The 20,950-nt window shown below is 47.4% G+C and overlaps 1 pseudogene; it reads left to right on the forward strand.

Annotated features, from left to right (window-relative positions):
* The first annotated feature begins 775 nt into the window (after window positions 1–775).
* Window positions 776–2,067, forward strand: LOC144119871 (uncharacterized; annotated as a pseudogene).
* The last annotated feature ends 18,883 nt before the right edge of the window (window positions 2,068–20,950 follow it).

Here is a 20,950-nt window from a genome sequence, read left to right on the forward strand (position 1 = left end):
CGACGTTGCTACTAATTTCGCTCACTCTCGCCGCCGAATACCCAATTATGATCGAGCCATCAAGCTGTACTAAGGCTAAAAAGTAAAACGTAGCGTCGTCCGACCACGTTGACATGTTAACAGTGGAAACAAAACGACTTTCGCTGGTGCCGCCTCGACTGCCGGGAGCACCGAGCCGGCAAAGACCAGTGTGGTGTAGTTGCCAGACTCGATGTGTGCGAGTAGGCTAAAAAGTCCGTGGTCCGCCGCCAGAAAAAATGCTCTCGCATTTCTCGCGCGATCCGGCCCGCGGACCATGAGCGGACCTCGCAGACCGGAAGCGAAACTCCACGTGACCGCTAGTCCGCGGGTCAAAACACGTCCGTGGTCCGTCGTCTGGATACACCTTTAGGAGAGCGCTCCGCTCGACACACTAGTAAGATATTCTAGGCACTATACTTCTACTACATGCTAAGATAGGCTGTTTTGATTGGTCGCCCTGAATGTCGTCATTGGGAGAGTGAAATGGGAATGGGAAGCTGCACGAAAATCGAGTTGAGGCATTACCCCCTGAACAGCTTCTAGGCCTGCGCCCAAAACTTTTACGTCACATCCGGCAGGCTGACACTTGCGGAAGCCGTATCGCCAGCGACATGATTTTAGTCCCTGCTGTTCTTTCTTTCACGCTCCCTGCGCCGCGCGGGCTGGTTGGTTGCAGCGGCGTGGTCGCGTTGGTCGTCTCTCGTCTTTGTTTTGCGGAAATTGTTTCCGTGTGCGATGTGCAATGGATACTAAAATGTTGAACAAGTGTTGTGTGCCGGGGTGTACCGGCAATTACGATACGGGCAGGAAGAAACAAGTGTTTTCTTTCCCAAAAGATGACGACACTTTCAAAAAGTGGTTACGCGCCATTCCAAGGAAGGACTACGTGCCCACTTCGTAAACCAAGGTGAGTAATGTTTATGGTACTGCTATGTGCTCCTGGTTGCTTTTAATTAATCAGCACGTGTATTGTGATACTTCCGAAGCCCAGATGGATTGATTGTGGCCACATTTCTTTGCTGCAAACACGCTTATAGACAATGGGGCTAGCATTAGGCTATTTTAATAAGTGAATTCTGAGATGTTTACGAAACGTTTGTACGTTTGTGCAGGTTTGCGTCGATCATTTCGACGCTTCATGCATCGAGATGACGACATCGTACACGGATCAAGGAACAGGAAATGTTCTTACAGTTCGATTGCCAGTACCGCGGTTTCGCCGTGGATCGGTGCCTACCGTATTTCCCAACTGCCCTTCGTACCTTTCAGCACAAGACAACAGCAAGAGAGAAGCACCTGATGCTAAGAGAAGCCGACTAGAAGCTTCCCAACTCGCCCGAGCGGTCAAAGGATCACTGGCGTCATATGAAGCGGAGCAGGAGAGAGACCAATTTTCGTCACTCGAAGAACTAAAGGCGTGCCTGCAAGTGGCCTCAGTGTCAGTGCAGTGGACTGCGATTCATAAAGAAAAGTGTACGATGTTCTTGAACATCACCAACGATCGTGAACCTTGGTTGAAGGCGTCATTGACAGTGTTCGAAAACCTCGAAGTCACAGCCTGCTGCAAAGGGTACGCGATCATGAATCTTGGTAGCGCTGTTGTACCAGACTCGGTTTGCAAAGTTAGCTCCTTGTTGAAAATTTTGAACAACCTGTGCATGCTGTCTGACGAGTCTGGCGAGCGTTGTAGTTCTCGCCAGCTGTCGCTTGCAGTAAATTCTCTTCTAGACAAATTGGAAGCAAGCATTAATGAAAACAAAAAAGGGGCTGTGAAATTTTTAAAGGAACAGCTAACACTGCTCTCTGCCGAGCGTGTTCAGTACAGCACACAGGTAATGGTGTTTGTATGCATTCTCCACACAATATCGGTGCATGCCTACAAGTATTTGAGAAAAACAAGTACACTAGTCTTGCCCCATCCGAGCACTATTAGAAAAGTGTGCTCATCTGTACAAATGTGCCCAGAAATTGATTCTTGTGATGAAACTTTTCTTCAGTATGTTTCCCAGAGATTTACACATCTGCAGCCACATGAAAACACAGTGACGTTGATGCCTGACGAAATTTATAACAATCCTTGTTTTGATTACAAGGGGTGCAGCATATGTGGTGCAGCAGTGAATTCCAGCGAGGCAGCCACATCTCTACGCGTGCTTATGATACAAAGTCTGCTGAGCTCACTCAAGGAGGTAGCACACATTCTTCCGGTAAAAACCATACAGGGCGACCAACTTCATGCCATACTGAAGAAGGTGATCATACGCTTAGAAGAGATTGGGTAGAGGGTCATAGCCGTTGTTTGTGACAATAGCTCCCTAAACAAAAGGTAATGACGTTTCTGCAAAAGCCAATGCTTCCTCATGTTTATCCACATCCGGCAGATCCAGATCGGCCATTATTTTATGTGGTAGATGCTGTACATCTTTTGAAGTGTATCAGAAACAATTGACTGAATCAGAAAACTGCGGGGACTTGCTTTTTCTACCCACGCTTTGAGCTTTCAAACAATAATGTTCGTCTTGAATGCAAAATGACTGCCTCATTTAAGAATTTGAGAGATTTACAAAAAGAGGAGACATCTCTACTGATAAAGTCTGGGTATGGCTTGACATCCAAGGCACTAAATCCGAGCTACATGGAACGGCAAAATGTGAAGCTGCTACTGCAGGTTTTTAATCCGCACGTAGCCACAGCCCTGGCAGCTCGCAGTGGTGAAGCTGATTTTCAACATGCGGCAGCAACAGCAGATTTCATCAAAATTATTCTTCGCTGGTGGAGTATTGTCAACGTAAAAACGCCAAATAAAGGCTTCCATCATCGTACTGTTTATGAAGAACCCATGTCTTGCAGTACAGATGACCCAAAAGTAGATTTTCTGAATGGTTTCATTACCTGGCTTGATGTCTGGGAATTTTATGGTCATGACACTGGGGTCAGTACCCAGGACACATTGAGTGCCCTAAGGCTACCTGCTCAATCCTTACTGGCATTGGCAAAGTACTGCATAAGTAAGCTTCATTTTAAGTACGTCCTACTCGGGAAAGTTCAAACGGACCCTCTCAAGAGTCGTTTTGGACAGTACCGGCAAATGGCTGGTGGGCAGTACCACATATCTGTTCGACAGCTTTGTGAGACAGATAGCAGGATTCGCCTTCAAAATGCCGTGCCAAAGATGAGCACTGATGACTTCAGAAACATCGAAGAGACAAACAGTGTCAGAGATGTAGGACCTTGATGCACTCAGAGAACGAATGCCAGTTATTGGTTATGTTGGAAGGTATTGTGCGCATGCTACAATGAAAGTGTGAAAGTTGCCGAGGACACTTGGTTGTTACCGGAAGTGAGACGGAAATGGAAGAAGACACCCATTCCTTAATCGCACAACTGGACCGAGGTGGACTCAAGTTTCCCTCTGCCTTTGTGATTACAATAGTCATGTACACGGAGGTAGTAGTTACAAAGCTTGGGACACAAAGTGCCTATGCACAATTTCTCCATGGGCCCAACCAAAGGAATGTCGTTCTGCAACTGACGCTCAACTCTCTACCGAGGCTTCAGGACATAGATGCATGTGAAAACGGGCATGCCTACGAGATCCTTGTTACACTTGTTGCAAACTGTGCAGCAAACAATGCTTAACAATTTATGCAAACAAAGGAATGATCAACTTCATATTATAAAAGAACAGAAGGCAGAAAACAGAAAAGTCCAAATCTTTCTTGAAAAGTAATTTTACATAACTTGTACACCACACATTTAATTACTTTAAATTTTCACTGCAGGTATTTTATTGCAGTTTCCTCATGTGATTTCATTGGCGAATTTCTGCCTGTTGTAGTGCAATGAGCCTTCTTTTGTTTGCGTCATGCATGCTTTCTAGCCCAGAGTTTAAATGACAGTTCTTTGTTTTTAATCTGAAATTTTAAAATATTTTGCAATTAAGTGCATTGTTGTTTTTTACTGAGCTGAACCTCAGACAGTGCCTGCTGTGGTAGGTGAATGACTTAATTGTCACGCCTTTTGTCTGTATGTGCTCTTCTTGTGCAGTGTCTATTATTGTACTATTGTTGTAGTGTCTATTATGTAATATAGTATTAGTGTCTATATTATTGTGCAATTCAGTTTGTGCGGTGGATTCCTTGTGCGTTCCTGTACCTGCAGCAGTGAAATAAGTGGTTCTTTGTGTCACTTATTTATTATAACCTGGTCCACAGTTTAGTCACAAGTGTGTTTAAAGTACTCTGGTTTATTTGCATGTCTTCGACTCTACCCCTTTCAGTCACGAATTATGATGTTCTCTGGAGAAAAATGCTATACTTACAGGTTTTGAAGTTTGAAGTGTCTGTAGGTGAAAAAAAACGTTGCATCGCTCCAGAACAATTATTATGCAGATGCGGCCGCGTCCTCACATAGAGACATCGTGCCTCAATCCTGCTTTTCTTCATAAAAAAATAATAATTACGCTGAGCCAGTGTACACCAAACAGGTAAAATATTTATTTCAGAGGGTGCAATAGGTGCGTTGACCAGTTCAGTGGTTGTGGTAACGGTAGAAACAGTCCTTCAAAGCTGCGATGCGCACGCGGAAAATTAAAAGGACTGATTGATAGCAAAAATTGGCGTATGTTTCAGGGGTTCTTTTCACTCGTAACTGCTAACCAAGACCTGCAACAATGCACATTGCAAAAGTTCATTTGTTCAAGAAGAATAAGATATAACACTTTCGCTGCATACTTTAATGGTGTATGTTTTAAGCAGTGCATTGGTAGTGCTTGGGGAGAATAAGAGGTTTATTAGCGCCGAACGTGTAATTATTCGGGCCAACCTGCCCGCCGCCGCACAGCCCATAATTTTTGAGGGGGTGGAGCGACAATCTAGTCCACTTCACATTCGGAAGAAGAAGATTAGGAATGCTGACTGGCGAAAGGGACCATAGTTCGTTTGCCGTTGACCGGAGGCATGAGGTGCAGACCGATTATAGAAAGCAAGCAATTTCCTCTCAGTAAATAGCAACAAATAAATAACGCAGCGCAAAACCTAGCAAGAAATAGCGTCATGTACACTGTATCTCATAAGCTGCTTGCAGCGCTATGGAAGGCAGAGACCTCCTCAGCCCATCTGGAGACTGCTTTAAACGTGTTCCTCCGGGACGTGCCGTTTGCTCGCGGCGTACGCAGGTATGTATAGAAAATAGCCTAAATCTGCACTGACAATGTACCATAAACGTATGCACGCTCAACTAGGCTGAACGCAAGCACTTTTCCCATTCGTATTTTTAATTCAACGCATGCAAACGAATAAGCAACGATAAGCTCAGCTCAATGGCAACCTCTGGTTTTCAGAACGGTAACCATTTTTTTTCAACGAACTGACACTCCCCTTAGGACTAGAAAAAAAATAAATCGAATTTATCGCTAATATGTTCTGTAACGGTCAAAATGAGACGAAGCGAAAGCCCAGTGGCCCATCTACAGCCGGTAAACGTGTTGAAAACTGCAGTAACAACGACGAATTATGTCCGAGGCAAGGAGTCCTGCTTCGAAAGGGGCCAGGTCGCCATTTTGGAAACGATGTTTGAGCATACGCAATAGTCGCGCAGACTGAACTGTTAAATTACGTACGCAACGAGGGCGTACGTTAAAGGGACACTGAGGAGAACCCGATCAATTTTTTTTGTTAGCAAAATCTGAGATTTCGGCATTTCATGGCTTTGTTGCCACTTGTCCGGGAGCGAAAGATGCATTTATTTCCAAGAAATTTGGATTCGAAGTTGAAAAAGTTTTTCCCGCCGCTCCGATTCAAACTCGAGAACTCTTATGACGACACGGAGAACTCTTATGACGGAACAGGGCGGAGTGACGTGAAACGTGACGTAAACGGAGACTGCGTGATTTCTGGTGGCTAGCGGTGCGGTCTAGCAACTGCCGAAATGAAAGCTACCGCCGCCGCACGTTGAATGCATCTATCGGGGGTCGCTACCGTCGCTTCGTTTACGTTTGCACCGGCGTTTTGCCAGCGTTACGATGGATCCCGTTCCCGAACCCGGCGACGTAGTTTCGCAAAGACTACTGCCTGAATTTCAGCGACCTCAGCCCCACAGAGCGTGCGATGCTTTTGAGGGAGCACGGTTAGGTTAGGCGCCGGCGGGTCGTTTCCCCCTTCCTCAGTGAGCAGCCGTTGCAAACTAAATGTCATAACCCCAGTGCGGGGAGTCGCGAGGGGCCAGGACAAGGTTGGCGCCTTGCGCCCATCGGAGGCTGGCCGGGGCTTTGGGGCCAAAGGATTGCGATTCCTTGACCGGTGCGGTTGCACGGCGCAGCAGGCGGCGTCGAGGTTTCCTACGGTTGCAAGGGCCAAGTTATTTTTTTTTTGCCACAAAAAACGGATGGGTGCTCAAGGGCGGTCAGGTTTAAAGTTGGCGGCTTGAAACTAAAGCCGGCGCACGACGCTTCAACGGCTTCCGCTAGATCCAACGGGTCCACTGGATCGGGCTCTCTCGCCCACTTGCATGTACCTTCAGATATGTACTGTGAATGGATGAAATTAGACGAGCTCGAACAGAACAGCTCCGCCCAACTGCCGAAGCTATTGAATTACGTCAAAACGTGCACCTCGCCGCGGAGCCGAATCAGTCTGGCCGGGCCGCCGGCGGCTGGCGCACTCGGCGCGAAATAGAGACATGCTCCAAGTCTCCCCGCCAGTGCGGTCAGAGTGCGCCGAAGCCGCCGAACGCGTCGGCGGTCAAGCGCAGTTGGAGTATAGAGGGTCTCGCTTTAACCGACGTGACTTCGCCGTGCAGCGCCCGCGCGCGCCTCGCCGCAGCATAAACGCGCCTTAACAGAGCCTGCGCTTAAACGCTAACCAACGTATTCTGCGGCGGCATCTATGGGAGCCACTGAAACCCCCCGCCCACTCACTGAATAAAAAAAAAGAACTCCCGTACCGATGTTCGGAATCGAACCAGGGCCTTCGGCGTTCGAGGCGGAGACGCTAACATTCCGTCACGACGGCTCAAATTGCAGCCATCAATAAAGGCGCATCTAGTGAATGAACTCTTCTGATGCAGAAATCTCCGCGCTTTCGCTAGGTGTATTCTGGCCTAACAGAGCTAGGCCATCAGCAATTTTTTGAACTGCCTTGTACCTTGTCTGCCGTCCCTAATAAACGATTTCCGTTAAGTAGTTTGAAGTTGACTGGCACAGCCGGGAATGTTTCGCCGGGCAAGCGTGCGAATACACAAGTGCTGCCTTGTACGATCACCGACCATCGTGCCATCATAGCTTTTTATCGAGCCTTAACAGGCTCCTTCAAAGGTTAACTAGCACTTGAAGCGGCACTTGGAGTTCCTCTGCTGTTCGGCGCTTGTAAATAGAGGCGCGTCAAAAACAAAACCACGGGGCACGCAAAGCTCATAGACGCGAAGCGCCAGAAAAAAATCGAAACTCCTGGCTGCCTGTGGCGCCGCCAAGCATCGGTTTTCTTTGCTTCCAACATTCAGGTTGTCTTTTGCCTACCTTCCTTGTGTGATAAAAGTGCACTTTTGGTTTTAAAACAAAACTTACTTCAATATTGAACCGCGCAACCTACCTTTGTTAGCCTCAGAGATTTGCGTTACATGTAAGAAGGAAAATTCCTCCAAGATGGCGTCTCTTGTCCTATGGCGTCACCACGCTTGTAGTTGCGAGATTGGCCTGTGGCGGCGATACCTGTATTTTAGTTCTTGCTATTTTCTACCTTACAAGAGCTTTGTTTTCAGTAAGAGCGGCGTTTTGGTGATCAGGAGCTGGTATTCTAACGATACAAGCCAACTTCAATTTCTCCTCAGTGTCCCTTTAAGGCTCGATATGAAATAGTGTTTTTTTCATAGAAGGTTGTTGCGAAGTACTACACCAGGGTGGTCAAGTCCTGTTCTGGTGAGGGAGTGCGTTGTCGGTTCTGGTCACCGAGATCAGGCCGCACCCCAGGCCTCGTAATGCAATTCCATCGACACGCGTTTTTTTTCTAAAAAACCAGTGGAGAATTGCGCGGCACTATTATTTGAACCCCGGTCCTCTTGCACACGAGGCGGGCGCTCTCCCTCTACGCCATCGCTGCCATAAAATAGTGTTTGGCGCATGCGCACTGTAAAGAACGCTATACCATATAAACATGTGCCTATTTTATACTGGCACTACATTCTGCAGCGTCAGACATCGTCTGCACACTCATCCCAGTTTTAGTAATACTGCAAGAAAGTACTGGGATAGAGTATACGTACGAGTCAGAGCTCGGTATTAACGATACAGCAGGCTTACCACAAGAGTCAACAACATTGTTACGCGATTAAAGGAAGATGATGCATAACTATGAAACGAGAAACAGGGCAACCTGCGAGGACAAAGGACTCAGAGAGAGCGGGGTAGGGAAAAATGGCTTATCTACGGAGAGGCAAGGTCCGGTACCAGGGATCACCGGGTTGCAGATGCTCGCTGCCAGCCGATCCATAGAGTGTCGCCGATGCGGGACAGCTTGAGCCACGCGTCTTCGGAGTTGCCGAGACCGTACTCAATGTATCAGACTCCGGCTAGAGGCTCACTTACCAGCCACATACCTGGCTGGCGTCACGCACGTCTGCCCGCATCGACTTCCTCGAAGCTAACTTCCCGGCTCGCGTTCATCCCAATAGGCATCACAACTTCCACAGACATCCTGTGGACGTTGATGATGTCCGCAGGACGCCCAATGGAGTTCCAGTGCCCATTGGGTTCCCGCCGCCCAGTTCTCGTAGCAAACAAAGATGATCTGAAAGAGCGGCGTAGACTCTAAAGCAGGCACGGAAAGGGAAGCAAGAACATAAAAAGAAAGGGCGAAGAAAGGGGAGTGGAAATGAAGCCGAAAGGGAACTTTCCCTTTTCCACGTCCTCATCTCCCCCGCCCACCGGTCCTTACTCGGAGTAAGGGACCTCAAACACTGCCAATCAAACAAACACTGCCAATGATTACCTCACTTTAGGCAAGTCCTCTTGTCGAAACATTCGCTAGCGAACTGAGGCTCCCTTCGCGAGCCTTGTTAATTTTATTTTTCTCAATGCCATTGACCCGCCGTGGTGACTCAGTGGTTAGGGCGCTCGACTACTGATCCGGAGTTCCCGGGTTCGAACCCGACCGCGGTGGCTGCGTTTTTATGGAGGAAAAACGCTAATGCACCCGTGGGCTGTGCGATGTCAGTGCACGTTAAAGATCCCCAGGTGGTCGAAATTATTCCGGAGCCCTCCACTACGGCACCTCCTTCTTCCTTTCTTCTTTCACTCTCTCCCTTATCCCTTCCCTTACGGCGCGGTTCAGGTGTCGAACGATATATGAGACAGATAATGCGCCATTTCCTTTCCCCAAAAAACCAATTATTATTATTAATGCCATCTTCCTGATTCACCTACTGTCGAATGGTGGTCGTTACTTTAATTTCACAGCTGTAATGGCACCACAACTACGTGCAATGCTATGGCACGTCTGAATGTGTTGGTGTTGTGTGGTAAGTAAGATATGGTTACCGCTAAAAAATGTAAAATCATTTGCAGCGTTCCTCGATTTGGTAACGCTGTCTTGACTTTATGACTGTCTTTTTTTTTACTTTTCTGGGATTGTTTATTCTTATGCAACCATTCTCTAAGAGATGCATGAAAAATAAATGCTCATGAGCGGTCGCGTGCTGATGATTTTATTGTGGTGTTCTTTTTAATCAGGTTCACAGAAGAAATAATTAGGGCCTTGGAAACGGCACTTGAAGGCGTACAAAAACTCCAGGGTTATCGTCCAGTACGTGCGTACAACGCTCAGTTTGGCTATTAACTCATTTTACCTTACCTGGAGAGTATTCGGAAACTAAGCCAGTGCTCAACTGAGGCAAATATGAAAGAACGATTGAGACCTAAAGTGTGAGAGCGAGCTCCTAAATGTGGCTTTCCCATTGGACAATGCCGGCATCAGCACGCATAATGGTTTGTTTTCCTTTGTTCTTTAATAGATTTCTGCACCCCTAATGTATATTTGTATGAGCACCGAGTGCAAAGTGAGGTCGGTTCCAAAATAATTATGTCAATAGACGATATGCGAAAGGCGCAGCGCCATCGCTTGGCGCTCCGAGAACTATGCTCGCCATGTTGGTTCGGTGGAGAAAACGAAACCGCTGCCCAGCGTTCGGTTAAAACGGCTGCGCTTCGTTTAAAATGATACCCGCCGCGGTGGCTCAGTGGTTAGGGCGCTCGACTACTGAGCCGGATTTCCCGGGTTCGAACCCGACCGCGGCGGCTGCGTTTTTATGGAGGAAAAACGCTATGGCGCCCGTGTGCTGTGCGATGTCAGTGCACGTTAAAGATCCCCAGGTGGTCGAAATTAATCCGGAGCCCTCCACTACGGCACCTATTTATTCCTTTCTTCCTTCACTCCCTCTCTTATCCCTTCCCATACGGCGCGGTTCAGGTGTCCAACGATATATGAGACAGATACTGCGCCATTTCCTTTCCCCCCAAAAAAACAATTATTATTATTCGTTTAAAATGGGAAATGCCAATGCTGGCGGTAACGCGATACAAGCAACGGCGGTACCGGTAACGCGTTCCTTTTTTCGATGACTTAGTAACGTCCACGTTACAATTTGGGAACTGTAACGGGTAACGTACTTACGTTAACATTTTTCGGTAACGTGAGGTGTCACGTTACTAGTTACTTTTTGTTCCAGTTGTCCCCCACTCTGCCCCCTTTTTTTAGAAAAAAACGCAGAGAATTGAGGCTGCAAATAAACAAACAGGTGCCCTCGGCGACCTCTGTTGCGGCTCACATGCATGCCAGAAAACACCTGCTCTTGACGACGCACCCAACTAAAAAAAGAGACAGAATACCCATAAAGCACGTAACACGTGCACGAACGCGCATTCACGCACTTGCCTTAACCTACCTCCCCTTCCCGAACCACTCGCACACACAACTCTCTACAGAATGGAAGCATGCCGAGCGTTTTTGCACATGACATTTTTCAGAATTACTGTAAATTTGTTGAGAGTTCAGCAATGTTTTCTTTGTGAAGTTAGAATTGATGATGAAGTGTCATTTTGTGTTTAATGTCACGTTCAGAAAATGTCTTCACCATGTGCCACAAATTTAGAATCCATCACATACAACTCTACAGGCAACTTTAGGCCACTATAATATTGCTAAGCTCCTGCACATTTATGCAAAATATTCTCGCTAAATCAGGATCTCGCGTAAAATTGTTGTTTTGGCTAGAAGGTTTGTGTGAAATATGAGCTTTATGAAATTGTTATCGTGAGTTCTTAAGGCGTAGACGTGCTAACTAAAATTTATGGCCATGGAGTAAAGACAAAGTAACGTGCGGTACTTTTTTTTGTAGGTAACGTAGGGGAGTAACGAGTTCCTTTTTTCTTGGCGTAACGAGTAACGTATTTAGATACTTTTTTTCGGTAACGCCTACAACAATGGGAAATGGCAGTGCACTATTGCGCTACGCTGTGCACTCTGCGAGGACGCTACGATGCGTGTAGGAACAAGGTACATTTCAGCTTCTCGCTTATTTAATTTTTTGTGTGTGCCAAGGTTTCCAGTACAATATCCCACGCGAAGTAACATCTGTCAGCACGCCTACCAGTGCGTATAGCTTTCGGTTTCTGCGCTCATTTTTTCACGAAGCTTTATAGGTGATTTGCCTTTCAACTAAGATACGGATCAGGGTCTTTGTTCTTTCTACCAAATATAAAGCCGATTTCAAGCATTTACTCACTTTCCGATAGCGCACAGCGGTCGGACGTAAATTATAGATATCGACGCCGACTTGAACAGCGTAGTAGAGGTGGCAAATTTTTTCTGCCGGCCTAGGGCCGTGTTGCTCAAGCCTGTAGTTTAGTCACGAAGAAACGAATTCATTAAATTACCGGCGTTTCGCGGCCATGGGCACTCAGCGCGTTTCGTCTACAAACCTCGATCGGTCATGCCGTGGCGACCTAAGTGCGCTCATAGAATCATATGCCCATTGCTGCTTAGTTTTCTACGTATTCTCTCGAACTTTTCTCATGATCAATTACTTTTAGAAGGGCTAGAAGCTCTCTCAACCGTTGAGCGGTTGCAAGGTCCTACTAGCTGTTTTCCTCCAATGTCGTGCGATCGCGCCAGCATGTTATGCGCGCTAATATGCCTTTGTGATGTAAAACACACTGTTGATAAAAGTGAGGTTTGAACGTTTTATTTTTTCAGGATTACTGCAATCGATATCCGCGGTGACAAAAGCTTGTCGCCGCAGATATCTGCATCTTTGCTTAAAATATTTTGAATTACATATGCGTAATCTTCCTCCTTGTTAATATCGACTGCTAACCGCTCAAAATAGACTTCAAATGCGCCTTTCAACGAGGCGTTTTCCTTGCTGAATAAACACTAGCGAAGGCGCTGAGCTCTGAAACGGTGACACTGAAAACCGCGGATATGCATTGCACATCGCAGTTAAAGGAATGGTATTGCGCAGCTGGCCGAAGGCCTTGTTTGATTATAGTGCAATGCACGTAGCTGCTAGCGTCAGCGCGCACGTTAGTTTGCCCTGCCACAATGGTTGGTTAACACATCTGTGCAAGTTCAGCGCAAAATAACCTCTCGCTACCCTGCCAGATGATTGTGAAAATGATTTTTGTAAAATTGAAAGTAAAATTGCGATGATAAGGCGGTACGCTTGAACCAGTGCTCTAAAATGCGCATTAAAACAACAACGGCACAGTGTTTGACTTTTCAGCTCACTTTGCAGTGCCGATTATCGCCATCATCAAAGCCAAACTGCACGCAAAGCTGAGGACGCGGTACGAGCATGCTGGCTTTACCTGAAAGGTCCTACATTTAGTAAAAGATAAGCAGTGCAAGCAATTCAGTGGGTGGGTGAAGCGTAGCTTTTGAAATTACACTCGCGAAATTCATTATAGCTACACCGTGGTGTCAAAAAAGTACGCATAGCAACCGAAGCACGACCTCGACGAGCTGGATCGAACAAAGATAGAAACCGGAAGTTGTGGGCGCGGTGTTGCCTGACATCCAAGCAGTTTCGCATATCGTCTATTGGCTTTATTTAACCTGTGGATTGTCGTTGCGGTGATAAATACCAGAAACCATCGCTTTTATTTCGACGTGATTGGTGTATCTTTAACAAAGCGTTCCACGGAAATCTTTTAAAAAGAAAGAACCAGCCTTTTTTTTTACGTCAATGACTAATTGTAGAAATATGAACTAAAAAATCTCAGGATTTCAGAAACGAGAAGGGTGTTGGCTTGTAGCGTCACTAAATTGTGCGCACAACATGTGCACTACGGGATTAAATCAGCAGGCGGCTGATTAACAGCTAAGAAATGAAACGTACGTGTATTAATGTGTTCGTTCAAAGAAACAACGGCAAAAGCTCGCATTTTGTGAGAATGACCAGGCTCCATCTTAACTATATCTCAAGACCAGACACTATATGCGTCTCGATGAGGCGCTTTTGGCCGCTCCATCGGAGCGGCTTCAAATGGACCATTTGCACTTCCCTATCCTTAAAGGTGCACTAAAGAGGAATTTGAACTCGTCTTTTTACCACGGGAACACTACATTTTCCGGGCATTTTCAAAAAGTGAGATTTATTGTTCTGTACTGCCGATTGCACTCATTAAATCAAATTAATCGTCCCGGCTCCCGCCTTTTTCTTTAGCTCAACGCGGTAGGCAGGCGGCATTCTTCCGGTCACACGTTCCGGGCATTCTTAGAAACTTTGAATTATTGTCCTGTGCAGCCGATCGCCCTTATTAAATCAGATTAAACGTCCCGGCTCCCGCCTTTTCTTTTTTAACTCAACGCGGTAGGTAGGAGTCAACCAACGCGTCATCCAGTCCCGTGGCGGTTTTCCGCTCTGCCATCGGCGGAGTGATACGTAAATCAGAGTCCACGTGTATTTTTATTTCCGTGGGCCTAATTTGCGGCTATGTTGTCTGTGACTGAAACTGTTTATTCACAGAAACTTGTAAAACTGAATAAAAGCGAACGCGAAGCCGCCACTGGACTGGCTGAAAGGCACTCCACGTGTTGGTTGAATCTGCCTACGTACCACGTTGATTTAAAAAAAAAAAATTGGGGAGCCAGGATATGTAATCCGATTTAATTAGGGCAATCGGCCGCACAGCACAATAATTCGAAGTTTCTAAGAGTGCCCTGAGTTGCCGAGGTGAAAAGACGAGCTCAGATTCCTCTTTTGTGCACCTTTAACGCTGGTGGCACATTTATAGCCTGCAAAATATTAGTGCTGTAGGGAGAGGCTCCGTTTTTTTAATTGCTTTTCCGCCTCGCTATTTTTTGTTTAGGCACATCCTGCATATTGTACGACCACTGTCTAACTACAGCTCAGTGGCTCCCACGTTCGCCTAGTCATCCCAAGGTCGCTGGATCGAATCGTACACACAACGGATTTAAGATGGAGATTAAATGCTATGACACCCCTGTGATGTGCAGTGTCAGTGCACGTAAACAACCTCAGCGTGGCGGAATTATTCCGAACCCCTCGAGTGCGTGTACGTCACACGACCCGCGTACAACTTCTGGAAGCAAAATTCAACATGTCCATACCTTACCTAACATGCCGTCCATGCTGGCTAATCGGGTAATTTGTCACAGGTAACAGCTGCCGTTTGAAACATTAACTGTGAAGTTCAATGACAGCGCTTCTCTCAAGGAGCGGTATATCGGACTCTGTTACAGTCAGTGAAGAGCGTTCGCAACGTCGCTAGCAAGGAAAATGTGAACACCAATGCCGAGAAACACGACTTAAGTGAGTCGAGTCTGTTTATACGGCTGAAGTTCGCCTATCGAACCGTCGTAAGCATAAATGGATAGCGCTTAGTCTTCCAACCTGCATGCTGTGTACAACCCGATGCGTTCGGAAAAGTTCATGCAAACGTTGCAAAGCCGGTTCTGTGGCAGGAAAGACCGCCTACAGGGAGCAATTTTTCACCAGGAGCGCTGCGTTATGCCAGGGCTCCCAAGAGCGCGCTGTACCGTTGGCCACTTTGCTTCCACGTACCAACTGTCCACCTCCAAACTAGCGCCGCTGTAGTCGCGACAAACTCGACTGGGTTAGGGTGCCTCGATGTCCGCCCCGGGGGGAGACAACTTAAGCGACGCCGCCATATTGAATCACAACTGGCCTCTCCCATGTACCACGGAATGCTCGACTGGTAGCCCAGTGTAGCTCTCGCTGCAAAAGGCCGTTCAAGTTAAAGCACTTTGAAGCGCGCCGAGAGCATGAACGGCGCCGTTACAATCGCTAGCGCCGCTGATCCCGTGTGATTCAATATGGCGGCGCCGCTGAAGTTGTCTCCACCCCGGCGGCGCTGGCATCGAGGCACCCTAGACTGGGTAAATCAACCGCATGCGTAATGAAGCGACTTTCTATGCCGGAAACGAAAATTACCTTGCTTAGGCTAAGATATCCCTCCTTTGGGCACTTTATCCCTGCACCCCTCTGAAAAATTCCTACATTTAATGGACACCTTTAGCATGCCGTTTACCATGTTGCCGTTACCTTTACCGGAGTACCGGGACCGCGCGTGTCGCCAGTGCGTTTGCTCAGATTGCCTAGAAGGTGCCCTTCGACTGCTGGTAAATCACACATCTCGCGCACAAATTCAGGAAGCAAAATTCGACATGGCCATACCTTACCTAACATGCCTATCATGCTTTGCGCTTGCCTGTCTTATAGAATCAAAGAGCGCGTGAGCACTGGTGGTGGAAGGGCTCCTGGTACTCTGGTAATAATAACACAGTATTCGTTATGCTAAATGTGACTAATGTAATAGCACTGAAGCCCCGTGGGGTCGAATTCTTCGCCGGTCATAAAATTCGTCTATTGGTTGGAGGGAAATGAGACCAGGACGGAGAATTCCTATTTCCTAGAGGGAAGCGATGCCACTTCCCGTTAAGGCATCGACAACTGGTAATGAAATCGAATTGCCAACGCACGATGGAAATAAGTATTCCGGTGAATTTTTTTTTCCTGTGGGATTTTTAACAATATTTTTGTCATTATTGTAGTTTATCGAGTTTATTGAAGCTAAGAGTTCAAGAATTTCCAGAATGGTAGTTTTTGTGCATGTTTTGCGCTCTCTTTTCGTCACATTTCACGCGTTTTTGAAGCAGGGGTACCGCCTAAGACTTCGCTTTAAAAGAAGTTGTAATAATAATAATAATAATTGGTTTGGGGGGGAAAGAAAAAGGCGCAGTATCTGTCTCATATATCTTTGTACACCTGAACCGCGCCGTAAGGGAAGGGATAAGGGAGGGAGTGAAAGAAGAAAGGAAGAAAGGGGTGCAGTAGTGGAGGGCTCCGGAATAATTCCGACTACCTGGGGATCTTTAACGTGCACTGACATCGCACAGCACACGGGCGCCTTAGCGTTTTTCCTCCATAAAAACGCAGCCGCAAGGATTCCATTTTCAAGGTTTCTTTAGTCACATTACTTTTACTAATAAAAGCAAATGAAACAAGCGCGCATATCACTAGCGAGAACTCGCATCACGTACATGACTTTTGCGACCACATTTTTCTGCGCCCTTCTTTCACCGCCTCTTTCTTTCTTTCTCTCAAACATTCCAGGTCAGCACTATTCCAACGCCGCCTAAAATCTCTGTTCTTCATAAGAAACCTCTCTCTCACGACTCAAGGTAATATAAGCTGAAGGTTATCTGTCGTATTTACATCCAAAATCGTTGATCTGTCATACTGGTCGACACCCTAACATCGTGATATGGTAAAAAAAAAACTGAGGTTGGTATATAGGATAGCTCACGCAAATAGAACCTTCAGCCGCCAAAATGCAATCAAGATATCGGGTTTAGCGTATCGCATGCCGCTGATGCAGCGAAGATTTAGCAAACCCTCCATAGTACCAACGCAGTGTTTAGGATGACTGCATTGAAGTATTATTTAAAATGCAGTATATTGTGACGGACTAAAAGACGCCGAAGAGAGCAGTGGCGCGGGCGAGAGCGCGCATGTCAGGCCATCCGACATCAAGTCATGCCGTACTGTATTCATCGGCTTTCCGTCACTTAATATTTCATGTGAGTTGCGGGGAATCATCGCCATCATGGTCCTGGAGCATCGGCGTCCTGCGTCTGCCGTGGACGTCGGCCGTACTGTGTCCGCACTGCCTGGCCTTGCCCCAGCCCACATGACCATTTAGCTATGGCTGTGAAAAAAAATTTAAATTGCTTCGTTGCTCTTTATACTCTTTATATCCATAATTTTCTTACGCGCAGATGACAGCGAAGGAGTCATGCGATCAGCGTATCGCAGAGAGCTTCGCACCAAGGGGGCGCTTGTACAGCGCCCGTGAAAGTAAGTGCAAATTTTTTTTTTCCTCTTATCAATATCTTTCGCCAATGTTTGGCAGGACGCTCAGCTATCCTTTTAAAAATAATCTAAATCGTCAAATAAGAATGTGGTTCTTGTAGCTTTCATTCTTTTATTGTCTCAGAAAATAATGTATTGTAAAGAAAGGCTCTTTCCGTTTGGGAGGGTACACCGGGCGGCACTACATTATAAGTCCCGCAGTCGGTAGTCCTTACGGCCGTAGTCATTACTTTTGTAACTGCTGAACGTGACTGCAAGAACCTCCTGTTGTATAACGAATTAAAACGTGCAATACTGCCAGTGGGGATGAGCGCGAAATACATCATTTAAATTAAGTACCGCTACACTTTTTAGTTTTCGAACCTGGCTGAAGACAAAGCATTGCGTGTCTCGCGAGGGGAATATAATTCGGACTAGTGACAAGAAAGGCTCAAACAGTGTGTTCCAATTTTATTCTTTTACAACCTTTGTACGTAAAGTTTCGAGACTGAGTACATTAAAAAAAGTGCGTTTAACATTGAGATGATTTGTGCAGCACCGCTTCAAAATAGTCTCTCTTGCAGTCTATACATAGATTCCAACGCTTCTTGAGGTCTTGGAAACAGTTGGTAAACGCTGTCAGCTCCTTTGTCGTGGCGTCTTGAGTGGCTTCCACGCTACCCATCCAGCGACCTTTTAGGGCTCTCTTCACACGAGGTAACAAGAAAAAGTCGCACGGGCAGAGGTCAGGCGATTTTGGGGGATGGGGAAGTACAGTAATGTTGGGCTTGGCGAGAAATTTTGTCACACTGAGAGCAGTGTGCGGCCTTGCGTTATCGTGGAGAATGCTCCATTGTTAAGATGCCCATAAGTCAGGGCGACGGCGTCGCAGTGCATCACACATGTGTTGGAGCACGCGGATATAAAACTCCTGATTCACCCTCTGCCCTTGTGTGACCAACTCGTGGTGTATGACACCTCTGGCATCGAAAAAAACTATAAGCATCGTCTTTGTTTTTGTCTTCTGTCGGCGCACCTTTCCCGACGCCGGAGAGCTCGTGGACCGCCACTCGGCGCTCTGCCTCATTGTTTGAGGATCGTATTGAAAATACCTTGTTTCGTCTTCAGTAATGATGCTGTTGACGAATGTAGTATCTTTCTCTGCCTCGGAAAGCCAATCAGCGCTCATTGATGCCTGCGTGTCCTGCTGGTCCTGTGCGAGGGAGTGCAGCACAAGTCTGGCATTCGGCTTTCCTTTTTCAAGTTCTGAAGCAAAATTTGGTAGCATGTTGTCTTACTAATGTCGAGAGCATCTGATGCCATGCGGACTGTAAAGCCTGGACTCCATGTACTCGAAAACTCACGCGAACGCGAAGGCGACGGCGGTGGCGACGGCTGGCGTTTGCTCTGTCGCTTGTGGGCAACCTCCATGCAAGCGAAGCCGGCAGGCGACGCGAACCCGCGACGTGCGCAGCGGATTCCGTGCTTTGCGCACTCAAGCTTAGAAACACGCCCGTAACCTGTTCTCTCTCTTAAAATTTTGTGAGTGTGCCTCATAGTCAGGGCCAAAGGAATATTTCCTCTACGGCAGCGGTGTAGCGGCAGTGGAGATAGCCAAAGGCGTGCTTGAGGAGACGAAGTCACATCACCGGTTCACGGGGGAGGTGTGCTTTCGTTCGGTGCCTGTGCACTCCGGCTTAGTAAAAACACTCCCATAAACTGATTGTAAGTGAGCAAACTATAATATACCACTGAGAATGCGCGCCGCGAGTGTTTCTGCACAGTTGGAGCGCAGCGGCACGGTGGATCGAGCGCCGGTACCCGCGGCTCGACACGCATCTCTCCCTGCAGTACGCCCGCTCGCGTAGCCCGCTCCAAATGCTGTTAGCCCTCCGCACCCAACAAGTAGATTGTTTTAATTATTTAAATCGTGCGGGTCTGCCTCTCAGCTACAAAACCAAATATTTTCTCGACGGTGGCGATGACCAAGACGACGGGCTGGTTTCGTGAGATGTGCCCGTGAGAAACCATGGACAAACCGGAAACGGCTTTGGGGGGCTCTGATTGGCCAGTCGCGTGGGGGACTTCCGGGCGACGAGTGAAATTTTCTGTGGGTGCAGATCCGAGCGACACGGCAAGCGACACATGCATTTTGCTTCGCGCGACGGCGTCGCTCGTCGCTTCCCGCCGTCGCCTTCGCGTTCGCGTGAGTTTTCGCGTACATGGAGTCCAGGCTTAAAGGTGTGGTCTTGCTGTACGATCTCCCTGATCCGAGCCACGTTGTTTTCAATCCGTGAGGTTGAAGGGCGCCCCTGCCTTGTGTCGTCTTCCAACGACGTTCTCCCCGAAACGAACCTCTTGTGCCACTCCAAATCTCGCGCGCGCCATAATGTCTCGTTGCCGTAGGCGTCACGAAGGAGCTCATACGTCTGTGTGGCTGTCTTGCCAAGCTTCACACAGAATTTTATGTTTACGCGCTGTTCGAGGTGGGCGTCCATCTCCCCACATTCGCTCGCAGTAGAATGCGCAGACGACTAGTGACGTATTTTTACATGCACTGCCATCTAATGGATACCACAACAATTAGCATAAATAGCTCAGGTTATCAAGAAAAGATGGCGCTACGCATACGAATCAACAGTTGTTTTGGGGAATCATTTCTAGAGAAGAAAATAAATCAGTGTTTGAAACTTTACGTACAAAGGCTGTAGTTGCAGAGAATAAAATGAGCTGTGGCTAATGTCATTTTATTTGCTTGTCGATGCTTGTCCTGCCTACACCATCCTGGCTTTGCCGTTAACTCTTTCGTTTCCTGTTTTCCATCGCAGTCACTGAACGATTCAACTCCAAACGGATCTGGAATATAGCTGCCCTATTGAATGACCTGATGACCACGTTGGCCTCGGTCGTGCGCAACGAGCCCGGCCCGAAAGCGTCCAGACATCCTGACAATGTACTCAGACAGCGTGCCTCGGCTCGGACCGCAAACATCGGCAGACATCCCTGGGCGAGCCATTACTTTTACCGTGACTCCAAACAGCCGAGATTTCCGTACCATTGGCTCGAAGATTTAAAGTGGTTCAACGAGATGGACCCATTGCTGCGAGCCGCTTTGACAGTGATCGGTGGCCTTGGCTGGGGGACGAGGACCGGTCCATTTCTACGATCCGCCGTACTATTATAAGTTCGGCCCTTCTACATATAACTACGCTACGCTAGGACAGGCGAGTGTCGTGCTCGGCTAAGCTTAGTTTATTTTCTACCCATCGCCAAACAACTGTGGCCGCCAATTGCGCCCCTTCCCGAGCAGTACACAGAGAGCAACGCGGTTCAGCCTCTCTCCCTGGTATTGGTGATTGGCTAACCAGTGAGGCGCACTCATGTTATAACTATCATTCTAGTTTTGTCAGTGCACCTAGTGCCAGGTTGGTTCCTTCCCCTGCTAGAAAGGCAAAGTACAACTCAGCGAGCAGCTTTTAAACGGAACGAGGCTATGGGATGGGCCCTGTGGCAGAAATACTGCCAACTAGATTTTAAGTTTTTA

This window comes from Amblyomma americanum, chromosome 2 (assembly GCF_052857255.1).
Source record: "Amblyomma americanum isolate KBUSLIRL-KWMA chromosome 2, ASM5285725v1, whole genome shotgun sequence".
NCBI lineage: Eukaryota > Metazoa > Arthropoda > Arachnida > Ixodida > Ixodidae > Amblyomma > Amblyomma americanum.